Genomic DNA, 26,469 nt, shown 5'->3' with positions numbered 1-26,469 from the left:
AGAGAGGGCAAGAAGCTTCATCCTAAGGTCTGCACAAAAGTGCATTAGCCGAGCGTGACCACTTAAACATTTGGGGAATCTCTGGTGTGTTGCAAAAGTTGAATGTGCACAGTGTCTTCTATTACAATTTTGAACGAGTTAGAAACATATTTTTAAAGAAAGGACATTGGAACCAACATTTACAGAATCCCTGAGGCTTATCTGTACTTTTGCCAAACATATAAAATGACTCTAAAAGGATCTTCCCAACTGTAGCATCTGGGATGGGGTTTTAAGAAATTCTGGCTGAGGAATCAAAGATATTATTTCCACACTTCTTCATAATGTGAGAAACTATTTTTAAATAGTTTAAATAAGAATAAAAAAACTTTTTTTTTTTAATGGTTAAAGACTTCTTTGAGAATCTGATCAGCGCTATGGCCTTTCTCTCCAGACAATGCTCTGCTTAGGATGGAGAGTGTTTAGATGTTTACCTGTGTTTTACTGACTATGCAAAGGCATTCGAGTGTGTGGCTCATAACAAATTATGGGTAACATTGCAGAGAATGGGAATTCCAGAACACATAACTGTGCTCATGCAGAAGCTGTACATAGACCAAGAGTCAGCTGTTCAGACAGAACAAGGGGGTACTGAGTGGTTTAAAGTCAGGAAAGGTGTGCATCAGGGTTGTATCATTTCACCACATTTGTTCAATCCGTATGCTGAGCAAATAATCCGAGAAGCTGGACTATATGAAGAACACAGCATCAGGCTTGGAGGGAGACTCATTAACAACCTGTGTTATGCAGATAACACAAACCTTGCTTGGTGAAGGTGAAGAGGACTTGAAGCACTTACTGATGAAGTTCAAAGACCACAGCCTTCAGTATAGATTACACGTCAATATAAAGAAAACAAAAATGCTCACAACTGGACCAATAAGCAATGTCATGATAAACGGAGAAAAGACTGAAGTTGTAGAAAATTTTTTTACTTGGATCCACAATCAATGCCCATGGAAGCAGCAGTCGAAAAACCAAATGACCTATGGCATTGGGGAAATCTGCTGCAAAAGACCTGTTTAAAGTGTCAGAAAGCAAAGATCACTTTGAGGACTAAGGTGTGCCTGACCCAAGCCATGGTGTTTTCAGTCACCTCATATTCATGGGAAAGCTGGACAATGAATAAGGGAGACTGAAGAACTGATGCCTTTGAATTACGGTGTCGGCAAAGAATCTTGAATATACCATGGACTGCCCAAGAATGAACAAATCTGTCTTAGAAGAAGTACAGCCAGAATGCTCCTTAGAAGCGAGGCTGGTGAGACTTCATCTCATCTACTTGAGACACGTAATCAGGAGGGACCAGTCCCTGTAGGACATCATGCTTGGTAAAGTAGAGGATCACGAAAAAGAGGAAAACCCTCAAGGAGATGGATCGACATAGTGGCTACAACAATGGGCTCAAGTGTAACAGTGATTGTGAAGATGGCACAGGATCGGGCAGTGTTCGTTCTGTTGTACGCAGGGTTGCTACGAGTTGGAACTGAGTCCATGGCACCTAACGACAACAACAGGACAAAGAAAGGGCGATTTTGCTCAAATCTCCTGATCGCCATGTGGCAGGGAGGGTTCTCTTCTTCCCTAGCTACCTCCACCACTGCCAGAGAGAGACTCCCCAGACCTGATGGGGATGGAGGGGCAGTCTCCCATTTGGGACTGCTAAGAGGTCTCTTAATAGGAGCCCTGGTGGTGCATTGGTTAAGTGCTTGGCTGCTAACCGAAAGGTCAGCCATTCGAACCCACCTGCTGCTCCTCGGAGAAAGATATGGATGGTAATCTGTGTCTGTAAAGATTACAGCCTTGGAAACCCTATGGAGCAGTTGTATACTCTACTATAGGGTTGCTATGAGTTGGAATCTACTTGGTGGCAATTCTTAGGAGTCCCTGGGTGGCTGTTCGAGTTGGCAGTTCACACCCAGAGGCACCTCGGAAGAAAGGCCTGGCAATCTATTTCCAAAAACAGCTATGGAACGCAGCTATAACAAACATGGGGTTGCCATGAGTTGGAACTGACTCTATGGCATCTGACTTTTAAAAGGTCTCTGTCATGGATTGAATTGTGTACCCCCAAAATTTTTGTTAATTTGCCTAGGCCATGATTCTCAGTATTGTGTGATTGTGCACCATTTTGTGATTTTTCCCTGTGTGTTGTAAATCCTATCACTATGATGTTAATGAGATGGATTAGCGGCAGTTATGTTAATGAGATCTACAAGATCGGATTATGTGTTAAGCCAATCTCTTTTATAAAAGGGAGAGGCGAGCGGAGAGACAAGGGGACCTCATACCACCAAGAAAGCAGTGCTGGGAGCAGCACATGTCTTTTGGACCTGGGGTTCCTGTGCAAAGAAGCTCCTAGACCAAGGGAAGATTGATGATAAGGACCTTCCTCCAGAGCCAGCAGAGAGAGAACGCCCTCCCCTGGAACCGATGCTCTGAATTTGGACTTGTAGCCTACTGGACTGTGAGAGAATAAATTTCTCTTTGTTGAAACCATCCACTTGTGGTACTTCTGTTATAGCAGCACTAGATAACCAAGGCAATCCCTTATGTTGGTCAATCATCCTCGGGACCCCGATCTGTGTGAGAAGGGTTGAAATGGATTAGGGGCCTGACTTCTGCTCCCTGGAGACAGAAAAGGCTTTGAGGGGAAGCTCTTCCTATCCCTCAAGGCAGGATTCTTAACATTTTTTTCTGAATCAAGAGGCCTTTGAGATTTCAGATGGGAAGCCATTGTCCCCTCAACCCAGAAAAGTACGTGTACAGCTCATATTGATATAGTTATGGGTGGGGAGAATGAGCCTTGGTGACACAATAGTTCAGTGCTCCGGCTGCTAACTGAAAGGCTGGAGGTTCGAACCCACCAGCTGCTCCAAGGGAAAAAGACCTGCCGATCTTCTTCCGCAAAGATAAAAAAAAAACCATTGCCGTTGAGTGGATTCTAACTCATAGTGACCCTATGGGACAGAGTAGAACTGCCCCACAGAATTTCCAAGGAGCAGCTGGTGGCTTCAAACTGCCAACCTTTTGGTTAGCTGCCAAACCCTTAACCACTGTACCACCAGGGGTCCCCATAAAGATTACAGCCTAGGAAACCGCATGAGGCAGTTCTAGTCTGTCCTGTTGTTGTTGTTAGGTGCTGTCAAGTCGCTTCCGACTCATAGCGACCCTATGTACAACACAACGAAACACTGCCCGGTCCTGCGCCATCCTTACAATTGTTATGCTTGAGCTCATTGTTGCAGCCACTGCGTCAATCCACCTCGTCGAGGGTCTTCGTCTTTTCTGCTGACCCTGTACTCTGCCAAGCATGATGTCCTTCTCCAGGGACTGATCCCTCCTGACAACATTCACAGGTAAGCATCCTTCTGGTATTCTCTGCTTTCAGCCAGGATCCATCTGACATCAGCAATGATAGCCCTGGTTCCACGTCCTCTTCTGAAACCAGCCTGAATTTCTGGCAGTTCCCTGTTGATATACTGCTGCAGCCGTTTTTGAGTGATCTTCAGCAAAATACTCTGTCCTATGAGTCAGAATTGACTTGACCACACACAACACAACAACAACAGAGGTGAGGAAGGGCGTGGTGGTGTTTCAGTGGTAGAGTTCTCGCCTTCCGTGCAGAAGACCTGGTTCTGATTCTCCGCCAATGCGTGTTGCTATGATGTTGAACAGGTTTCTGGGCAGCTTCCAGACTAAGGTGAAAATCAGCCAGTGAAAACCCTATGGCTCACAATGGTTCAATCCGTAACCAATCGTGGGGATGGTGCAGACCGGGCAGTGTTTTGTTCTGTTGTGCATGGGGGCCCCATGAGTCGGGGGCCAACTGGATGGCAGCTACCAACAATGACAAAATTGGTGGGGGGTTCACAGATTCCGTGAAGCCAATCGAAGATTAAAACTCGCTGCGGTTGAGTGGATTCCTACTCATGATGACCCTATAGGAGAGAGGAGAATGGCCCAAGAAGCAGTTGGTGGATTTGAACTGCTGACCTTTTGGATAGCAACCATAGCTCTTAACCACTATGCTACCAGGGTACACAGTGGTGGCCAAAACAGTCCTGGTCTCCTTTCTCATGGGGCTGTCTGTGCAGTGGAGGAGACAGACCTGTCATGAGACACTAAAAAAAAAAAAAAAAAAAATCAGCCATGGAAAACCCTACCGAGTGCAGTTTTTCGCTGAAACACATGAGGTCGCCACCAGTCAGAACTGACTTGAAGACAACTTTTTTTCTTCTTTAGTTCCAACATTAGGTTTACTTCTGGGGAAACCGAAGTTCAGCCCTGGGCAGGGCTTGCCTAAGACATTTTTGTAGACTGAGGTGGACCCAGGATTCTTCAGTTCCTAGCCAGGCATTCTCCTCACTAACCAATGCATACTTGTCAAGCTATGTGGCGTTCTGAAATCCAAATTTGGAAGGTAGCTGTCAGTCCCCACCCCTCAACCTACAGAGGGAAGAAACTGGGAGCCAGATGTCTTACAGCTGTCTGGTACAGCAGCTAGTACAGAGGCCAGGATCTGTGCAAAACTCTTTTCTTACAGGGCGATTCTAAGGCCTTTTAGGTCCAAGTTACTCCATAAAAAATTTATATGCCATAAAAAAAAAAAAATAGTGTGTCATAAAAAAACCCAGTGCCGTCGAGTCCATTCCGACTCCTAGCGACCCTATAGGACAGAGTAGAACTACCCCACAGAGTTTCCCAACACCCCAGTGACGTGGAGATGATTGTTCCCATTTTGCAGATGTGGAAACTGGGGCACAGAAAGTGGTCAAGTCTTCGGCCCACGGTCACCTGCAAGGAGGAAATTCAAATCTGGGTTTGTATGGCTTCAGAGCCTGAGCTCTTAACCATTACGGACAACCTGAAAAGACAACCTCTCCTAAGGCCCGCTCCCGGGCTCTTTAAGAGTCTCGGGTCCTTCCTTGAGTAAAGGCCAAAAGAGAGTAAAACGAGATCAAAGCGTATGTAAATAAGGACCAGGGGCTGCCGGGATACAATCACTTCGGCTTCCTTCACGGGAAAGCCGGGGTTGGAGTCCCACTGCGCATGCGCAATACTGTCTCGCTTTTCGGTCCTGCACCTGCGCAAGGCCCTTCTACCCAGGCCGGCCCAATCTTGCCTAATGTACGCAAGCACCCTGCTCAGAGCTAGCGCTTTGTCTCTGCGCTTGCGCTCTAGCACGCTCTGACCCCATCCCTCGCTCTTCATACGTCAGTTCCGGTTTGTGGCTGGAGAAGGCGGTATTTCCGACCAGAGGGTGGGAGGGGGCGGTAAAGTGGGGGCTGGGGGGAGGGGGCGGGGGGGCCGCGCCGCGCGAGCCGTTGGGCCTGGCTCTGAGAAAGCGTCGCCTACTGCCGCCGCCGCCGCCGAGGGACAGAAGGAGCGGGAGCAAGCGCAGCGTGGCGATGGGCGGGAGTAGAGCCCCGCCGGAGAGGCTGGGCGGCCGCCGGTGACAGGTGAGTGCGCCAGCGCGTGTCCCCGAGTCCCCCCTCCTTCCCGATGGTCGCGTCCGGGTCCCCCGCGGCGCCGCGCTGGGCCGTACCACCGTGCCCGCCGGGTGGGGATCTCGGTCCTCGAGCCCCCCCGCTTCCGGGACTAAGTGGGGTGGCTGGGCGGGGGCGGTGGGACTATCCCTGAGGGGCTGGGGCCGGGGCCGGGGGCGGTGGCGGCGGGCCGTACCATTGAGGCGGTAGGGGACCTTAGCAAGAGTGAGGGGGAGGACCGAACCACTGAAGGCCCGTGGGTTCAGATCCAGCGTGTGCGGGCTGGAGGCTGAGCCAGTAGGGCGAGGGGAGGTCGTGCCTGGTGTGCGAGGGGTGAACCGATGGCGGGGCGCGCCGTACCAAGTGGAGCAGGGGCTGTACCTTTTTGGGTCTGTGAGAGTCCTTCTAGGATTGTTTTTAGAGGGGAGGGGGCTGTACCAGGTGTGCCCTATGGAGGGCTGTCGGGGTTATTCCACTGAGGCGCTGGAGAGGGGAGCCGTCGAACGCCGAGGGGCGCAGTATCAGCGGAGGAAGGCTGTGATAATTATAATTTTAGAGGAGTTGGGAGGGGGCAGGCCTAAGTGGGTGTTTACTCAAAAACTCATTGCTGTCGAGTCGATTCCAACTCATAGCGACCCTATAGGACAGTAGAACTGCCCCATGGAGTTTCCAAGGAGCACCTAGTGGATTCGAACTGCCACCAGGGTTTCCCAAGTGGGTGTTTAGGGGCGTTTTATGGGAAGTGTTAGGGGCTTATGTCTCATGTATTTGATGGAGGACTAGGGGTTTACATTAAGCTGCGGAGCGGGGATGCTTACCCATTATTAAACTTTTCAATGATTTTTGGGGAAACTGAGATGGTTACTGGGGTGCTTTGGAGCATGGTGTTGCCTGCTTTTCCCAAATTATTTCACCTAATTTTAAGGTGTGTGGGACACCCCTCTGGCAAGTTCTTTTCTTCCAGAGGCGGGTGGGCAGAGTGTTTTAGAAGCCACTGTCTGAAGTTTCCTGAACTTTCATCTCCATAGTACTCTGAATTAAGGAGGGGAAGAGTATCAGGCTTGGATTTGGGGAGCTGTGCTCTCCTGACTGACTTAAGGCTTGGGGCCACTTTTCCCCCATGGCAGGGCAGCTGGGGACCTCTTGAGACTTGAGATTCTGAGGACCCCCTTCCTCTCCTGGCATGGGGTTCAGTAGGCCTGGGATGGAGTAACTAGGCAACCTATGGGCTGCTTTTCAACCTTGTCTAGTCTTCCCAGAGAAGCAGCGGGTGGCCTGGCCTGGTCTGGCCCAGGTTGGCAGTGCCCTGAAGGGGCCCGGCACCAACGCAGACCACTGCAGGTCCTGCCATCATGGGTCACAAGGCTGTTTGTGTCTCCAGGTTACCAGTCCAGCCCATCATGTTTACGCTCACCACCAGGCGGTAACAGCTGGCTGCACCATTAGCTGTTTTCCCAGCTGTTCCTCTCTTCATAGGCCAAGGGGACTTGGGGTAGGGGGCGGTACCCCTGGTCCAGCCTGGCTCAGGGAGAAAGGCCAATCTGAAGGGCTTGGGATAGTTAAACTCCCCACAGGTCTGGTTTCTCAGTGAGCTAGCCACAGACATGAGGCCACCGCCCCCTGCTCCCAGGCCAGCTTTTGGCCTTGCCTTGCTCGGTAACCTTTGCCCGGGGTCTGCAGTTCCCGGAGGGCTGGCCGCAGTCCCTCATTGACCCAGTCAGTGTGGGTTGGTGTTGTGGTCAGAGGGAACGTTGCTCCTGGTCTGCAGTGGCAGCTTCCAAACTGGCGTGCATGGGTCGTGGTTCTCTGGGAGACAGTGGTGGTTCTATGGAATTTCTCTTCACTAGAGGCTTGTTCCCCTGTTTTCTCCCTCTGCCAGCTTGTAGCAGGTTTGCCTGGTGATGTTCACAGCGGTAATAAAAACAGTAATCATGACAACAATGGTTGGCATTTATTGAGTGCATTTTGTGTGCCACACACTGTTCAGAATGCTTTATGTGGATAACTCGCTGAGTGCTTACATCCTAGAAAGGTAGGTACTGTTGTCATGATCTTTGTTTGAGAAGGGGAAGCTGAGGTACAGAGGCAAATTAGTTCATAGCTAGGGAATAGCTGTTGTTTTTGAGCTTTTACCCCATACCAAAGGCACATGATAGGGCTTTTGCACACATGGATTTATTTGAATCTCAGAACACACCTATGGGTTAGATATGGTTATGCCCAATGTTAACACTCTTGGCTGCTAACCAAAAGGTTGGAGGTTCAGGTCCACCCAGAGGCGCCTCAAAAGAAAATTCTGGCAATCTACTGCCGTAAAACCAGCCGTTGAAAGCCTTATGGAGCACAGTTCTACTCTGACACACGTGGGGTTGCCATGAGTCAGGGTTGACTCAGCAGCAGCTGGTAACTGGCATGAGGCAGGTAGGGGTACTCATCTTACCAGTGGGGAGACAGTCGCTGTAAAGCGAAATGGCTTGCCCAGGGAAACTGGAAATGGTCATGCTGGTATGTGAACCACGGGCCTGGCTTGGCCTCAGAACAATCCTTGTTCACAAGTAACTGGAACTGTGGCTTCTGTTTGTGAGCATGTACTCTGCCCGGCCCTGGGCTTGGGGCTTTGCACAGCTCGTTGCACTCGGGGGGTAGATATGATGGTCAGAAGTTGAGGCTTCGAGGGGTAATCGGTCTGCTGGAGGTCTCTCAGACCCCAAGGGGCCAAGCTGGGGTTTGAACCCAGGTCTACTTACCCCTGGTGTCACGTGCCCTTTGCTTACGAGGTCCCAGGCTGGAGTGGGTCTCTGTCGCCCTGAAGCCCCTGCCGTGGGCCCTGCCAGCTGTAGCTCACCCTTGGCATGCTTGCCCCGTGTCCCCCCCACGTGAGCACCTCCGTTGGCAGCCAGTCCAGCAGTGATGAATGTCCCTCCACAGAGTAGAGCTAGGACATCTTCTAACCCTGGACAGGGTGTGTGCTGGGAGCAGGGAGAGGACAGACAGCAAGGGAGACATGCAAGAGTGGGCACGGCTACCAGGGTACACGAGTTAGAGGCAGGGTGGTGTGGTCGGTACATGTGCGCCCTCTGACGCTTTTCCAGCTGGCTGTGTGACCTTGGGCCACAGTGTCCACCTCTGTACAGTGGGCTGAGGGGCACCTCACCACCTGTGAGGGTTAAATCTGTGAGTCCATGAGAAGCTCCTGGGACAGTGCCTGGTGCCAGGTAGGTGCTCAGTCAGTACTCGGGATTGGACGTTACAGACTGGGCATCCGCCCTCGCCTTAGCCGTCTCGGGGGTTCCGGTATCCAGTCCCCCAGCCAGGATCCAGGAATCTGGTGTCCTTGTTTCCAGCTTCTAAGGAGCTGCGCTGGAGTGATTGGATGCACAGGGCTCCAATGCAGCCCTGCCCTGCTGGCTATGTGATCTTGAGCAGGTTCCTTAACCCCTCTGAGCTTGTTTTATCTTCTGTGTCCTATAGGGTCACTATGAGTCAGAGTCCACTCAACGGCGATGGGTTTGGTTTTATTCGGTATCATGCAGATGATGATAATTCTCACCTGACAGGCCTGTAAGATTAAATGGATTAATTTGTGGAAAGCATTTATACCATGGTGGCATAACAGTAAGTCGACAGTAAATGCTTACTGCTTTCACTTTTTAAGAAGAGTGCCTGACACATGGGGAACCCTCAGTATGTCTTCTTGTTGTCAGGTGCCGTCCAGTCGATTCCGACTCATAGTGACCCTGTGTGTAACAGAACGGAACACTGCCCGGTCCTGTGCCATCCTCATAAACCGCTGCTCCATTTGAACCCATTGTCGCAGCCACTGTGTCAATCCATCTCATAGAGGGTTTCCTTTTTTACTGACCCTCTATTTTACCAAGCATGTTGTCCTTCTCTAGAACTGTTCCTTCCTGACAACATGTCTAAAGTATGTGAGACCCAGTCTCACCATCCTTGCTTCTAAGGAGTGTTCTGGATGTACTTCTTGCAAGACAGATTTGTTCGTTCTTCTGGCAGTCCGTAGTATATTCAATATTCTTCGCCAACACCATAATTGAAAGACATTAATTCTTTAGTCTTCCTTATTCATTCTCCAGCTTTTGCATGCATATGAGACGATTGAAAATATCGTAGCTTAAGTCAGGCGCGCTTTAGTCTTCAAAATGACATTCTTGTTTTCTAACACTTTACAAAGGTCTTTTGCAACAGATTTGCTCAATGCAATACATCGTCTGATTTCTTGACTCCTGCTTCCGTGGGTGTTGATGGCGGATCCAAGTAAAATGAAATCCTTGATAACTTCAGTCTTTTCTCCATTTATCATGATGCTGCTTATTGGTCCAGTTGTGAGGATTTTTGTTTTCTTTATGTTGAGGTGTAATCCATACTGAAGGCTGTGGTCTTTGATCTTCATCAGTAAGTGCTTCCAAGTCCTCTTCACTTTCAGCAAGCAAGATTGTGTCATCTGCATCATGCAGGTTGTTGCTGAGCCTTCCTCCAATCCGCTGCCCCGTTCTTCTTCATATAGTCCAGCTTCTCCAATTAATTTGCTTAGCATACAGATTAAGTGTGGTGAAAGGATACAACCCTGACACACACTTTCCCTGATTTTAAACCATGCAGTATCCCCTCGTTCTGTTTGAATGACTGCCTCTTGGTCTATGCATCTGAGCACAATTAAGTGTTCTGGAATTCTCATTCTTCGCAGTGTTATCCACGATTTGTTACGATCCACAGTTGAATCCCTTTGCGTCATCAGTAAAACACTGGTAAACATCTTTCTGGTATTTTCTGCTTTCAGTCAAGATCCATTTGACGTCAGCAATGATATCTCTTGTTCCATATCCTCTTCTGAGTCCGGCTTGAATTTCTGGCAGCTCCCTGTCAGTGTACTGCTGTAACTATTTTTGAATTATGTTCAGCATAACTTGACTTACATGAGATATTAATAGTATTGGTCAATAATTTTTACATTACGTTGGATCACTTTTCTTTGAAATAGACGTGAATATGGGTCTTTTCCAGCTGATTGACCGGGTAGATGCCTTCCAGATGTCTTGGCATAGGCGAGTGAGTGTTTCCAGTGCTGCATCCGTTTGCCGAAACATCTCAGTTGGTATTCCATCAATTCCTGGAGCCTTGTTTTTCACCAATGCCTTCGGTGGAGCTTGGACTTCTTCCTTCAGTAGTATCGGTCCTTGATAATATGTTACCTCATGAAATGGTTGAATGTCGACGAATTATTTTTGGTACAGTGACGCTGTATATTCCTTCCATCTTTTGATGCTTCCTGTGTCGTTCAATTTTTTGCCCATGGAAGCAGTACGTATTATTGATTGTAAGGAAGTCTTATTATTTCTGCTAGGACTTTGAGGTGGCTGGCAGCTACTGAGCCTTGTCAGTTAACACCAGGAGGATGGCAGGGCCAAAATTAGCACCTCCATTCTCCAGATGAGGAAACAGGTTCTGGAGGGTGGGGTGGAGGGAACATATAAGCAAGTAAAACTTAGCAAACACAGCTTCCAGACAGGTCCTCTAGCTTCCTCTCTCTCCCACACCACTGGCCTGAGCCCTCCAAGGTAGAAATTATAGATCCTTTCCAGATGTCAGGCTCTGTGCTAAAGCGAACCCCCTTTCTACAGGTTCTTTTATTGACTCTCTGGCACTGCCTTGGGAGTGATGGGAGGGCCTTGACCCAGGTGGAGAGAGCAGTGGGGTGGGAAGGGTTGGCTGGAGTGGGCGAGTAGCAGGAGAAGGGTTTGTGGGAGGTGGCAGGGCTGGGTCTTGCAGGGCCTCATAGGCCTGGACAGGGAGTTTGGATTTGATCATGAAGGCATTGTGGAGCTGAGGAATGGTTTTCACGCATCCCATCACCATTATTGAGCACCTTCTGTGTTCTTCGTATTGCTCCAGGTGCTGGGGATACAGTGGTGCACCTGGCAGGGACCCTTATGGAGCCGGAGGAGAGCCAACCCCTCAACCAGGTGAATAGACAAGGAGCAGGATAGAGGGGAGGTGCTAGGCTGGGAATGAAAATCAGGTGTAGTGCTAGAGACTAGCTGGATGCTTCTTTCAAGGGGGTGGCAGGGAAGGCCCTTGAGCAGGTGCCTTTGAGCTGATCCCAGAATGACAAGATGAGCCAGTCATGTGGGCTGTGAGGAGCAGGAACAGCCTCCCGGGCAGAGGGGACCATGGTGCAAAGGTCTGAAGGGAGGACTGAGCTTGGTAAGGTGCAGCAGTCAGGAGGCCCAGTGAGTGAGGGAGCGGGAAGGAGGTGACCCTCCCCATCCTGTCACTCGGAGCCTTGTAGACTGCCCTGTGGAGCAGTTTGGTGTTTAAGCGGGAGCGACCTGGTCAGGAGTCTGGGTGGTGCAGATGGTTAATGTGCTTGGCTGCTGGCCAAAAGGTGGGAAGTTCACGTCTACCCAGAGGTGCCTGAGAAGAAAGGCCTGGTGTTCTACTTCAGAAAAATCAGCCACTAAAAACCCTTTGAATCACAGTTCTGCTCTGACACACATGGGATCACCAAGAGTTGGCGTTGACTCGACAGCAGCTGGTGTTTCACCTGGAGATTCAGGGTTTGGATGGTGACCCTTGCTATTGGGGCAGGCCTTAGTATTCTGCGGAGGGCAGATTCTGCAGAGCTGGTCACGGCGTTTCACACCTCTCCCATGTCCCCCGGGTGAGAATCGCTGCCTTAGAACCAGCAAAGGCCCACATGCTGGTGGGCCTCCCCTTCTGTGGTTCTCATACCGTGTTCCTGGAGCCCCTGGCTGTCACCTTTAAGGAGAGATGTTGGGGGGCCTCAGTGGGGTGAGTTTCTGACCCTTCTTTCCCAGCCCAAGCAGCTGGGCCAATAACAGATATCCAACAACAACGCATAGCCGCAGTGGTGCCTGATAAAAACAGCACCTGCTGGTTCTGCCTTCCGTTCAGCTGGTGGGCCTGAGCCGAGGGCCTGCAGCTTTCCCGCTGGAGAACTGGAAGGAGACCCGGCCTCCTGAGCCTACCCGCTAATGAAAACAGGCCTGTGGTGACAGATCTGTGGTGGAGCGTGGAATCCTAACGGGTGTCCACCCGTTGTCCTCCAGTGAGTTCCGACTCCCGGCCCCCCCGGGTCTGTGGTGACAGATCTGTGGTGGAGCGTGGAATCCTAACGGATGTCCACCCGTTGTCCTCCAGTGAGCTCCGACTCCCGGCCACCCCGGGCCTGTGGTGACAGATCTGTGGTGGAGCGTGGGATCCTAACGGGTGTCCACCCGTTGTCCTCCAGTGAGTTCCGACTCCGGCTGCCCCGGGCCTGTGGTGACAGATCTGTGGTGGAGCGTGGAATCCTAACGGATGTCCACCCATTGTCCTCCAGTGAGTTCCGACTCGTGGCCACCCCGGGCCTGTGGTAACAGATCTGTGGTGGAGCGTGGAATCCTAACGGGTGTCCACCCATTGTCCTCCAGTGAGCTCCGACTCCCGGCCGCCCCGGGCCTGTGGTGACAGATCTGTGGTGGAGCGTGGAATCCTAACGGATGTCCACCCGTTGTCCTCCAGTGAGCTCCGACTCCCGGCCGCCCCAGGCCTGTGGTGACAGATCTGTGGTGGAGCATGGAGTCCTAACGGATGTCCACCCATTGTCCTCCAGTGAGTTCCGACTCCCGGCCGCCCCAGGCCTGTGGTGACAGATCTGTGGTGGAGCGTGGAATCCTAACGGATGTCCACCCGTTGTCCTCCAGTGAGTTCCGACTCCCGGCCGCCCCAGGCCTGTGGTGACAGATCTGTGGTGGAGCATGGAGTCCTAACGGATGTCCACCCGTTGTCCTCCAGTGAGTTCCGACTCCCGGCCGCCCCAGGCCTGTGGTGACAGATCTGTGGTGGAGCGTGGAGTCCTAACGGATGTCCACCCGTTGTCCTCCAGTGAGTTCCGACTCCCGGCCGCCCCGGGTCTGTGGTGACAGATCTGTGGTGGAGCGTGGAGTCCTAACGGATGTCCACCCGTTGTCCTCCAGTGAGTTCTGACTCCCGGCCGCCCCGGGCCTGTGGTGACAGATCTGTGGTGGAGCGTGGAGTCCTAACGGATGTCCACCCGTTGTCCTCCAGTGAGTTCCGACTCCCGGCCGCCCCGGGTCTGTGGTGACAGATCTGTGGTGGAGCATGGAGTCCTAATGGATGTCCACCCGTTGTCCTCCAGTGAGTTCCGACTCCCAGTCGCCCCGGGCCTGTGAGGGGAGAGCTGCTCTGTGGGGTTTTCAGCGGCCAATTTTTTGAAGTAGGTCACCAGCTCTTTCTTCCGAGGCACCTTTGGGTGGACTTGAACCTCCAACCTTCCGGTCAGCAGCCTAGCACATCAAACCCTACACCACCCAGGGACTCCTGATTGATGTTATGCAGGCAGATGAAATGGTGGTCAGGGAATCGAGAGTGGGGGTGCTCTCATTCTGGTTGGGATAGCCAGGGAGGGTCTCTCTGAGGAGGTGACATCTGAGTTGAGACTGGAAGGCAGTGAGGGAGCCACGGAGGACCTGCGAGAGACCTGCAGACCGAGGAGGAACGAGCTCTGGTTCCCAGTCTCCAGCAGTGAACGCTACGACCCTGAGAGGCCCTGTAACCTGGGCTGAGTCCCCAGCCAGGAAGTGTTGGGGATGGGGTCTCAATTTGGGCTGCCTGGCTGCAGAGTTCCCCAACACCTGAAGGCAGTCAGCGAGGGTTGCTTTTGAGCCCGTCATCAGCCATACCCTCAGTGCTTAGCGCAGTAAGCAGCAGGAGCTGGGCTTTTGTTTCTCCAAGTCCTGTTCTTGGGGGTTTTCCTAGAAGGAGCAGGCCTCTTTAGAACAAACCTAGGGTCTCCAGAAGTCCCCTGGGGTGGGGGGAGATGGAAATGAGTGTCTGTCTGGGTTGATCTCCAAGCCTCTTAGAGACCCAGGGACACCCCGCCCCGGGCCCCTCTCCTCGGCTTCCCAGAGCTCTCCGCGGAAGGTGCTTCACCACCAGGCCTCTGGGCTGCACGGTGGGGTGGTTCCGTGGCAGGCTCTTCTGGACAACCAGCCAAGCAGTGAGAGGCCCAGCTGGGGGAGCAGAACCAGGAGGGAAGGAGGAGCGTGGGAGGGGTGGCTGGCTGGGATCTCAGCCTGGCCCCCTTGGGGCAGGACGGGTTGCCAACACTGCACCCATAGCAGGGCCCGGGCGGGCTGGGTGTGTAGAGCCCGGGTCAGCAAGCTGGGGCCGGCCGAGGGGAGACCTGCATGTCAGAGGTCCCTGCAGGAAGTTTGTCGAGCCCAGTCATCCTGCCTGAGAAGCCCGTCTGCAGATGTTTCTAAGGGTGAGGCCAGAAATCCAAGCCTGCCTTGCTTTGCCACCTCATGGGCCCTTCTCTGAAGGAAGTGGAGCAGCTGCCGCTCCCCTGCCCTTCCCGGCCTGGCTTTAGGATTTTCTTCGTCTGGTGGTTAGTTGGTCTACCCCCACCCAACCGGATGGGGTCAGGCTGCCACTGTTGAGTAGTCCAGGCTGGGGGGCAGCCAAGGTGGGTTTGAACCCTGCTTCGGGCTCCTCCCAGTTGCCGTGGGTGCCTTGTTTCATACATGTGTTTTGTATATGTATTTCATCTCTCTGAGGTACGGTTTGCTTAGCTGAAAACGGGAACATTCCTGCCATGTGGGGCCGTGGGGCGCATGCGGGGAGTGAATGTGCCGCAGGGTGCTCATCGCGGGGCCTGATGAGGAGGCACGGGTGCCTTTGAGCTGCTGCCACTGGGGACGCAGTCAGGCTGGGACTTGACGGGCCCCTTGAGAGCCGAGAAGGGGCTCTGGGGGACCAACCTGGGCTTGGTTGGCAGAGTGGGCTCCTGTCTGGGAGAGGGTGGCAGGCCAGTGAGCTGAGCTTCCTGCAAAGAAGGGCTCTGGACAGAAATATTAATCACTTCTGTTCCTGCTTGGCCAGACACTGCCCTGAGCACTGTGTGTCTTAGCTCTGTGAAATAGGTAATAGTGTCGTCCCCATTTTGTAGTCACAGAAAGATAAACTGTTATCCCCATTTTACAGGTGAAGAAACAGAGGCACAAGGGGGTTATTGGATTTGCCCAAAGTCAAAGTGTTAGTAAGTGACAGAGATGGGAATTGGATCTAGCCATATCTGGGTTCTGGAGTCTTCCTTTTAAAGACTGGCTTTTCTCACCCTGACTAATAAAGTGGTCACCGTGACCATACATGCCATTGCTGCTGTTACAATGATTTCTTCCTTGCTTTTTCTTTCTAGACAGAGCTGGCACAAAATAGGCCTCAGTCATTGGGAGTGATTGGATTAGCCACTCGAGTTGGGGTGTGCTGGCCTCTCTCCGCCCTCTAATGGAGACCTGGCCTTGGCCAGCGCCTTCCCTTCCCCTGAGAAGGGAGGAAGGGATGAGCGTGGGAGGCACCCGCCTCCCCCTGCCTTCAGGTCTGATTCCTGAATGGACTCAGACTCAGGAGCCTGCCCTGGGCTGATTTTGTCCTTGGTGTATTCCATTTGTTCACCACATATTTGTTAAGGGCCTACCTCGTACTGTGCGCCCTTCTGGATGCCGGACAGTGGAACCCAGTCTAGCTGAGGAGCAGAGAAGTAGCATTTGCCCTGCCAGTGCTCAGTGCAGCCAAGGAAAGGAACAGGGCTGGGGGGCTTGGAGAAGGCTCCTGAGGAGAAAGCATTTAAGGCGAGATATGAAAACCGAAGGAATAGGCCAGGCAGAGGTATGCCATGGACAAAGGCCCTGAGGTGGGAGAGAGCCAGGCAGTGGAGTGGGAGCAAAGTTGGAGGCCTGTGAGCGGGGCGTGAGCCATGTGTGAAGGTGGGTCATAGGGGCCTAAATGGGGGGCCTGGAGCCCAGGGAGACGGGAGAGGACGGGCTGGACTCAGGTGATGGCTGTGGGATGGAGAGAAGGGCGAGGAGCAGAGAGACCGTAGCGGCTTTGGAGCTGCATCTCTCAAACTGCCGTCCACAGGCCTCTGGGGGAGGATGTGGTGTGCGCTCTCTGGTAGTGTCTGCAAGGTGTCTACTATTTTTTAGCTGTGTGTTTTCATTTGGGTGATCGTCCTGAAACGTTGATACAGGCATGTTGTGAGTCAGCTGCATGGTTCCTTTATGCCCACGTGGTGACAGTTTTAATGTGAGTTGCCCCTTCCGTGGCCCTCGATTTCACAGCTTGCCTCTGTGTAGCTGCAGCCTCTCTTCCCACGTGCTGGCGTTACCCCAGCTGTGTACGGAGCACCTCTGTAGGGTCCCCAAGACAACCCTGAGCTGCCAAAAAAAATTATCTTTTGAGGTAACGTAAGTATGTGCTTGATCAGGTTGGTATTAAGAGCCTAGTTACTGACGAGGAAGCTGAGGTTCAGAGAAGCTGAGGTGCAGCCAGGAAGCGGTAGAGTCAGAATTTGAGTCGACCGGGCCCAGAGGTGTGAGCCTGGGCCTCCCAGCCCTGTTCGAGCCTAGCCTCAAGAAGGGAGGTGGCTCAGTCTCTTGAGAGCAAGGTCAGAGCGGGGTGGGAGAGCCTCAGGGTTCAGATAGACCTGAGTCAAGTCTGCCTGCATGGCCTTGGGTACCCACTGAGTCCTTCTGGTTCTCGGTTTCGTCATCTGTAAGATAAGGGTCGTCATGGTACCATGAAGGAGACCCAGGTTCTGTTCGTGGCTGCATCTCTTGTGCAACCACCACCCATCCATCAGTGGAAGCTTGCACGTTGCTGTGATGCCGGACAGGTTTCAGCAGAGCCTCCAGACTAAGATTAGGAAGAAAATCAGCCATTGGAAACCCTGTGGGTCATAGTGATCTGATCCACAACCAATCACAGGGATGGCACAGGACTGGGCAGTGTTTTGTTCTATTTTCCATGAGTTGGGGGCTGACTCAACGGCATAGTTCGCAAATGAGCTGGATGGTGGGAGTGTCAGGCTTTGCCAGCACGGGGCTTATTTGGGGGATAACTCCTGGAGAAGAAGGTTGTGACCCAGCCCCTGCACTCGGTTGAGGGAGAGGATTCCATGTGTTGCTTCCCTCCTACCTCAGCCTTACACCAATAGCTCCCCATCTTGCTCCAAGTAAAAGCCACAGCCCTCATGGGCCTCCAGGGCCCTGCGCAACCAGGCCACCTGCTTCCTCGGAAGCCATCTTACCTGCCTAGTTCCCCCTCACCACTCCTGGCTGCTCCTCAGGCTGGCCACACCTCAACCCTGGCCCTTCCCTCTCCCTGGAACCTTCTTCCCCTAGGGCTCCACATAGCTCCCTCATCTCTCTCAGGTTTCCCTCAGATGTCACCAGTTCAGTGAGCCCCTCTGACCACTCCTTCCCACATGCCTAATCCTCCACATGCTACTTTATTTTTCTCCGTAACAATTGTCAACTTCATGTATAGTGTATAATTTGCCTATTTATTTTAATGCCTGTCTCTGCCCCCTCTCGTTGCAGGGAGGGGCAGTCAGGGAAGGCTTCCATGTCTGCTGGAACCTGAAGGGAGAGGGGGATGTGGTAGGTGAAGCTGGGTGGGGGAACAGCATGTGCAGAGGGCCTCGGGTGGGCGAGGACCAGGGGTCTTCAGGGGACCCAGGGAAGGGGAAGGGCAGCAGGGTGTGAGCTGACTGATGAGGCTGGAGAGCGAGTGGGCAGGGGCCGGGGAGGTGGACCCGGCAGCCTCCATAGGGGTCTTGGCTGGGATCCTGGAGGTACTCGGGGAGGGGCAGGAGCAGAGCTGTGTTTGCAGGGGTCCCTCTGCTGGGGCATTTGGAGTCTGCAGCCAGCCAGACAGGAACATTTGACATGATCTCTGTGGGTGCCATAAGGCCCTGCGGGCAGTGGCTCCAGGGGGAGAGCGTGGGGTGGGGGGTCAGGGAAGAGAAGGAAATCTGTTCCAGCACTCATTCCTCTCCCAGTTTCTTTTACAGCCTGCCCACGTCTTCAGCCTGCCTCCAGTCCTACCTGCTCCAAGTAGACAGATGGGGGCAGGTGGGAGGGGTGTGATGTTTAAGAGGCCAAAAAAAAAAAAAGCAATGTCCGTAATGCTGTTTTCTTAAACTGGGATAGGTAAAAATTCACGTGCTACAGAATCTAAAATGCAGGGAGTGACATTCCCCCCATGACTCCACCTACCAGAGGAAATTAATATATGTTGGGTGTCCTGGTGGTGCAGTGGTTAAGAGCTGAGCTACTGACCAAAAGGTCAGCAGTTTGAATCTGCCAGCTGCTCTTTAAAAACCCTATGGGGCAGTTCTACGCTGTCCTATAGGGTTGCTATGAGTTGGAATCAGCTAGATGGCAGTGGGTTTGGCTTTTTAATGTGGGTTCAGCAATTCATGTGTTGGACTCTGTTCTGAAGCTTTACGTGAATTCACTCATTTAATCTTCACACCAGCCGTAGGAGGCATGGATCGGTACTATGCCTAATAGACAGACAAGGAAACTAAGGCGAAGAAAGAAGTGACGTGTTCAAGGCCACCTAGTCAGCAGGTGGCATAGCTGGGACTGAAACCTTGGCATTTGGTTTCAGCAAGGCCACTTGGCTCCTGCATCTGTTATTTCGCTTCCCTTAGCTCTTTGGCACAATTCCTTCTGATGTTTTTTCTACGTATGTGACCTTTACACATACATGTGGTCATGTCCTCAAGTCTAAGACAACATTCCCCAAAAGATCCCTTACTGGTTGTGTGGCTGATTTCCGAAAAGAACACTGCATATTATGGGTATACGTGGACCGCGAGACACATGTTGGCTTCGGTAACGCCAGCATGTGGAAACTTAAACATGGTAGAATCCAGGTGACGTGGTTTGTATCTGTGCTTCAGAAAAGGGGTCACGTTGTACGTTCTGTTGTGCAGTAAGCCTTTGTCACGGAATGCTCGTGACCTCAGTGTTGGCATTCTAGGTTGATTTTTGTCCTTAGGGTGGTTGTGGTGTGTTCTGTTGAGTGATGGACCCTCTCCACGGGAGGGGGTGTGTGTGCTGTGCTGAGCCCTTCACATGCGTGAGCCCCGAGATGGAGGTATTGCCCTCGTCCCCACCACACAGAAGAGGAAACTGAGGCTTGGGGAGGTGATAAAGTGGTGGAGCTGGCACCCAGATTGAGGTCAGCGTGACTAAAGGCTGTGTGGTACTGTGAGGTGAAGCCAGGACCCTGCAGCCAGGCTGCCTGGGACTGCTTCCAGCTCCATTCTTCCTGACCAGGTTTGGGGCAAGTAGTTTAACTTCTGTGCCTCAGTTTCTTTATCTTTAAAATGGAGACAGTACAGTACCTACCTCATAAGGTTGCTGTGAGGGTTGGATTTGTATTTATAGAGCCCGTAAATGTGCATCCTACAAGGATTAGCTCTCTTCAGTGTAATCACCATACTCCACCACTGCTACCAGTCACTGTCTGTCGATCCGACTTATGGCACCCCCATGCGTGTCGGAGTAGAACTGTGCCCCATAGGGTTTTCAGCGGTTGATTTTTCAGAGGTGGGTCACCAAGCCATTCTTCTGAGGTGCCTGTAGGTGGACTTCAACGTGTTGTTGTTATGTTGTTAGGTGCTGTCGAGTTGGTTCCAACTCATAGCGACCTGTGTACAGCAAAACAAAACACTGCCTGGTCCTGTGTCACCCTCACAGTTGTTATGCTTGAGCCTATTGTTGGCAGCCGCTGTGTCAGTCCATCTTGTTAGGGTCTTCCTCTTTTTCGCTGATCCTCTACTACCAAGCATGGTGTCCTTTGCATCGTGCTTGGTCCCGCCTGATAACATGTCCAAAGTACTTTCCATCCTCACTTCCAAGGAGCACTCTGGCTGTACTTCTTCCAAGATAGACTTGTTTGTTCTTCTGGCAGTCCATGATATATGCAGTACTCTTCACCACCACCATAATTGAAAGGTGTCAATTTGTCTTCGGTCTTCCTTTTTCCTTGTCCAGCTTTCACATGCATGTGAGGTGATGGAAAATATCACGGGTTGGGTCAGGCGCACCTTCGTCCTCAAAGTGACATCTTTGTTTTTTTAACACTTTTGCAGCAGATTTGACCAATGCAATACGTTGTTTGATTTCCTGACTGCTGCTTCCACGGCTGTTGATTGTGGATCCAAGTAAAATAAAATCCTTGACGACTTCAGTCTTTTCTCCATTTATCATGATGTTGCTTATTGGTCCAGTTGTGAGGATTTTTGTTTTCTTTATGTTGAAGTGCAGTCCATACTGAAGGCTGTGGTCTTTGATCATCAATAAGCACTTCAAGTCCTCTTCACTTTCAGCAAGCGAGGTTGTGTCATCTGCATATCGCAGGTTGTTGATGAATCTTCTACCAATCCTGATGCCACACTCTTCTGCATATAGTCCAGCTTCTTGTATTATTTGTTCAACATACAGATCGAATAGGTATGGTGAAAGGATACAACCCTGATGCACACCTTTTCTGGTTTTAAACCATGTAGTATCCCCTTGTTCTGGTCAAACAACTGCGTTTTGGTCTATATACAAGTTCCTCATGAGCACAATTAAGTGTTCTGGAATTCCCATTCTTCGCAATGTTATCCATAATTTGTTATGATCCACACACAGTCAGATGCCTTTGCATAGTCAAAAAAACACAGGTAAACATCTTTCTGGCGTTCTCACTTTCAGCCAGGATCCATCTGACATCAGCAATGATATCCCTTGTTCCATGTCCTCTTCTGAATCCGACTTGACTTTCTGGCAGTTCCCTGTCGAAATACTGCTACAACCGCTTTTGAATGATCTTCAGCAAAATTTTACTTGCGGTGTGTATTAATGATATTGTTTGATAATTTCTGCGTTCTGTTGGATCACCTTTCTTTGAAATGGGTGCAAATATGGATCTCTTCCAGTTGGTTGGCAGGTAGCTGTCTTCTAAATTTCTTGGTATAGACTAGTGAGCACCTCAGCACTGCATCTGCTTGTTTAAACATCCCAGTTGGTATTCTGTCAATTCCTGGAGTCCTGTTTTTCGCCAGTGCCTTCAGTGCAGCGTGGGCTTCTGCCTTCAGTACTGTGAGTTCTTGATCAATATGCCACCTCCTGAACTAGTTGAACATCCACCAGTTCTTGTTGGTGTAGTGACACTGTATATTCCTTCCATCTACTTTTGAGGCTTCCTGCATCAGTCAATATTTTGCCCATAGAATTCTTCAGAATTGCAACTGGAGGTTTGAATTTTTTCTTCAGTTATTTCAGCTTGAGAAACGTCAAGCATGTTCTTCCCTTTTGATTTTCTGTTTCCAGGTCTTTGCACATTTCATTATAAAACTTTGTCTTCTTCAGGTGCCCTTTGAAATCTTCTGTTGAGCTGTTTTGCCTCATCATTTCTTCCATTTGCTTTAGCTGTTCTGCGTTCAAGAGCAAGTTTCAGAGTCCCTTCTTACACCCATTTTGGTCTTTTTTTTCTTTCCTGTCTTTTTAATGACCGTTGGCTTTGTTTTACGTGTGATGTTCTTGATGTCTTCCCACAGCTCGTCTGGTCTTTGGTCATCAGTATTCGGTGTGTCAAATCGATTCTTGAGGTGGTCTCTAAATTCAGGTGGGATATACTCAAGGCTGTACTTTGACTCTCCTGGACTTATTTTAATTTTCTTCAGCTTCAGCTTGAAACCTGCGTGTGATCAATTGATGGTCTGTTCTATAGTCGGCCCCTGGCCTTGTTCGGACTGATGATACTGATCTTCTCCATTATCTCTTTCCACAGATACAGTCGATTTGATTCCTGTGTTTTCCATCCGGTGAGGTCCACGTGTGTAGTCACCATTTATGTTGTTGAAAAAAGATATTTGTAATGAAGAAGTCATTGGTCTTGGTTGTCATACTGTAGGTTCCTCTTGTCTTTGAAGTTATTTCATGAAAAAGCCCTCCTCTGGGAGCTGTAGGTAAGGCATGGATTAAAGGGCAGATGGTAGAGGCTCCTGGGGGGCTGCCACCACCTTGGCAAGCCTTAGCAGCACCAAGAAGGAGGCCTCACCCCAACTAGTCTCCTGCCCCAGATCCTCTGCCATTCCGCCTGCCCCCGTCCCTCCTGTGCTGCCTGGCATGGAAACTAGGTTGGTGAGAGGGGGCGACAGAAAAAAGGAGTCAGTGGCAAGGAAAGGAATTGAACTTACTTTGAGCCTGTGCTGTGTTCTGGGTGCAGGGGACCAGTGTATACACATTCATCCCACAACTGTTTATTAAGCACCCACTGTGTACCCAGTGCTGCGTGAGCTCTGGGGATCCAGCAGTGACCAGGACAGAGGAGACACTGCCCTCATCATGCTAACCTTGTAGTGGGAGAGAGGTAGACAGTGAACCAACAAACAAGTAAACGTGTACAGGTGATCCCCAGACCCCCAGCTTCCAGTGTATCTGAGTTATAAGCAACCACACTTACGACCTTCCTCCGCTCCCTTCTGTCCTGAGCTGCTAGTCCAGGCCCTGCGGCATTATGTTAGTTGCCCCTCGAGAATCTGAGATGAAGCTTCTGAGGGGGCCGCAGTTCTAGACCATTGTGAAATAAGACCCCAGAGTCAAACAGATGGAAAGAAAAATGTTTTAAAATCATTTGCTGTAGAATGTTTGAGACAGATGGAATAAGTTGGAGTTGCCTGTGCGCTCAGGCCCAGTGCCATCAAGGCCCCTCAGGTGCCCCTATTCCAGGCACCCCCTCCCCGCTCAGAGCTCCCTCATGGCCAGCATGCTTGCGTTCCGTTCAGCTTTATTCCCGCCGAGGCTGATTGAGGACCATGGCTTTGGCCCGTGGCTGGTGTGCTGCCAGTGCTTTCCTTCCCATACTCCAGCCTTCCCCTGGTCAGGCTGCAGGCAGGAAGCGTCATTGCACAGGTAAGAACACAGTGGGTGTCACTGACCGGGCCACACAGCCAAAAAGCAGAGCCTGAGGCTGAAGCTCATTTGTTAGACTCTGGATTTCTCTCTCTCACCTGCTAGTGACAGCCTTCTTGATGGGGACATCGAGGCAGGTCAGCCTTCCGGGGATGGGACGAGCACAATTTGGGCGCCCCCATATCTTCTGGACTCTTAAACTCATGTTATTTTTCACGGTTACTTTTTTTGTCATAAAATACACAGAAATCCACCAAACACATTGTGCGTGGTGCAGTATACTGAATAACTGTATAGCGAAGCCCCGTGCAAACCGCCACCCAACAAATAGAAATGGAACGTGTCGGCTCCCAGAAGCCCCTTCTCCTCCACCCCTCAGTACCCTCCTCCCAAATATAGCCGGTCTTCTGACCTTTGTTTTCTTGAGTTTCTGCACAGTATTACAAGCCAGAAGTACATCCCTGAAAAAATAGTGTAGTTTTGCCTGTTTTGAGCTTGATACAAATAGACCTGTACTCCATGTGTTGTTTTGTGCCCGGCTTCTTTCTCTCAGTGTAATGTTCCTGCACTTCACCCCTGCTGTGATACCAAACTGTAGTTTGTTCTTTTTTTATTGCTGGGTAGTATTCCACCGTAGGAATTGAGCACAGCTTGTTTATCCATTCACCTGTTGGTAGACATGGTGAGTGTTCCCAGCTTGGCGTCACCGTGAACGTGGCTGTGTAGACATTCTAGTGCGTGTCTTTTGGTAAACGTATTTACACGTTTCTGGTGGGGGACTATAGAGTAGGTGTATGTGGTGCTTTAATGCTCACTGTTCTCACAGTGACTGTGTGAGTGTGGTGGTTTTCACTCCCACTTAGCTTCATTTCTGGTAACACTGCCCCCAGTAGTGAACAAGAGTTCTGGCTCCTCCACTTCCTTGCCAACACTTGGCATTGTCGGTTTGAAAAATTTTAGCCATCCCTGGTGGGTGGTTTTTGGAGCCCTGGTGCTGCAGTGGTTAAGAGCTCGGCTGCTGACCAAAAAGTTGGTAGTTCGAACCCACCAGCTGCTTCTTAGAAACCCTATGGGGCAGTTCTTCTCTGTCCTGTAGGGTCATTATGAGTTGGAATTGACTCCACAGCAACGGGTTTGGTTTTTTTGTTCTGTTTTGGTGGGTGGTTTAATTTGCATTTCCCTGTAACTAATGAGATTATGTGTGTTCCTTGGTTGAGTGGGGGGGTGTCCTCTCCTGGGAAGCATCCTTGGTCCTGTCACATTGCCTCCCAGGCTTCTTGCTGCTAGCCTACAGCTACAGCCCAGGCCCGCAGCAGACTCAGGGCCGGATGCCCTAGGAGGCAGCGAGTGGGGTCAGAGCCTCAGAGCCACTCCCTGCCATGGGGCATGCTGCCCGCAGGCTGGGCGGCCGGGGCGGGCCCCTGCATGCTGGCACCCAGACTCCAGAGGCAGCGTCTCCTCCAGCCTGGGTGCCCTCCGTCCCCCACCGGCAGCTCCCCCGTGAGCAGGCCATCATCTTGGCCGCAGTGCTGGTGTTTCATCATCGCAGGACTGCGTCACAGACACCTCCGTGGAGGCGCCACCCTCAGTGGGAGGACAGAGCAGGATCCAGGCGGGACACAGGGGATCTTCAAGTTCCTCCTTCTGCCCTTGCCTCAGCTGCCGCTCGCTGCTTTGTGGCCGAAATAAGAGTGTGAAAAGTAGCTCTGGTGCATCAAGCAGTGGCCAGGGCCTCCGCCACTTCCCGACTGGGCGACCCCAGGTAAATAGCCGCCCTTCTCTGAGCCTCCGTCCTCACTTGCACCTGGTCAGGGCTCCTCTGGCTGGGTGGTGGGGCGCTCTCAGGAGAAAATTGTGGAAGCGACCGGCACCCTGCCCAAGGCCACCCAGCAGGCTGGTATCTCTTGGACTCTGGAGCCCTAGCCACTCTTGGCCACACCCACTGCCTTCACATCCATCTTTGTGATGGTGGCAGCCGTGTACCTGGGTGATTACCAGGTGCCAGGCCAGAGGCCGAGCCCTCTGCTTACAGTGTGTGGCTTGGCGCTGAGGGCAGCCCTGGCGCCGCAAGATACACGGAGACTCCGAGAGGTGAAGTCACTGGGCCAGTGAGACGAGGGGTGGGTTGAGACGGGACACCAGGCCCTGCTCCCTGCCTCCCAGCCCTTTGAGAAGTAATCCCAGCTTGTACCAGGAAAGTTTTGTGGTCTGGGGAGGAATCCCGTCCCTCCTGACCACAGCCCACAAGGCCCTGCGTGCTCTACCCTGCCCCCCACCCCTCACTTGTCCCCCTGTAGCCACACGGGCCTCCTTGCAGTTCTTGAGACTCACCCAGCTCCTTCCTGCCTCAGGGTCTTTGCATTTGCCGTTCCCCTGCCTGAAATTCTCTTCCCTGGATGTCTACCTAGCCCCCTCCCTCCGTTAATTCAGGCATATGTACAGTGCGGCTAAAACAGCACCGTTCCTCACCATCTTTTTACCGTTTGACTTTCTTCTCCCCCCCGCACGCCCCGGACGTTGTGACGTGTGCATTGGTGTGCTGGTGCGTTGCCTTCCTCCCGCTGGAATGTGAGCTTCTGGAAGGCAGAGGCTGTCTTAGTGACTGCTCTGTCTCCAGCACCCAGGACAGTGCCTGGAGCTCTGGAAAGATTGGTGGCGTGAATAGACTGGACGTGTTTCCGTGGCTGCATCTGGTCCCAGGCCGGGCATCTGTAGGGGAGATGTGGGCTCATTCCTTGTGTACTCAGCAGATGCCCAGCCGTCGTGTTGGCCCGTTGGATCTGTGTTGGAAGGTTACAGTGGGGAGAATCGTCCTGAGCAGGGGTGCGCAGAGAGCACCCTATCGTGAGTCAGGAAGGCTTCCTGGAGGAGGTGGCTGGTTCACCAGAGACCCCAGGAGGAGGGAGAAGAACCACAGAAGGTGCAGGTGGCAGAGGCCAGAGGGAAGGGGCTGAGTGGCACAGGCTGAAATAGAGAGTGGGGTGGGGGGAGCCAAGGCTGGAGAGAGGATGGCCAGGGTGTGGGGTTCTGGGAGCCAGGTGCTGTGCCACTCAGCGTGTGATCTGGGCTCACGCAGGGCCTCCTTTGCGGTGGGGAAGACTCGGTCTTGTGTTGCCAGGGCACTGGGGAGCCATGGAAGGGTC

The 26,469-nt window shown here is 51.8% G+C and overlaps 1 protein-coding gene across 3 annotated transcripts in view; it reads left to right on the top strand.

Moving 5' to 3' along the window:
* The first annotated feature begins 5,363 nt into the window (after nt 1–5,363).
* AKT2 (AKT serine/threonine kinase 2) overlaps nt 5,364–26,469 on the top strand; it is a 59,449-nt gene continuing 38,343 nt past the window's right edge. For all 3 annotated transcript variants that reach the window (XM_023539913.2, XM_023539912.2, XM_003420778.3), the window contains exon 1: nt 5,364–5,501. The gene's annotated coding sequence lies outside the window, so the exon portion shown is untranslated. The remainder of the gene's footprint in view (nt 5,502–26,469) is intronic.

The sequence above is a fragment of the Loxodonta africana genome, chromosome 11, assembly GCF_030014295.1.
Source record: "Loxodonta africana isolate mLoxAfr1 chromosome 11, mLoxAfr1.hap2, whole genome shotgun sequence".
Taxonomy (NCBI): domain Eukaryota; kingdom Metazoa; phylum Chordata; class Mammalia; order Proboscidea; family Elephantidae; genus Loxodonta; species Loxodonta africana.
The sequence above is the reverse complement of the archived record's forward strand: the minus strand, read 5'-3'. Positions and strand labels throughout refer to the sequence as shown.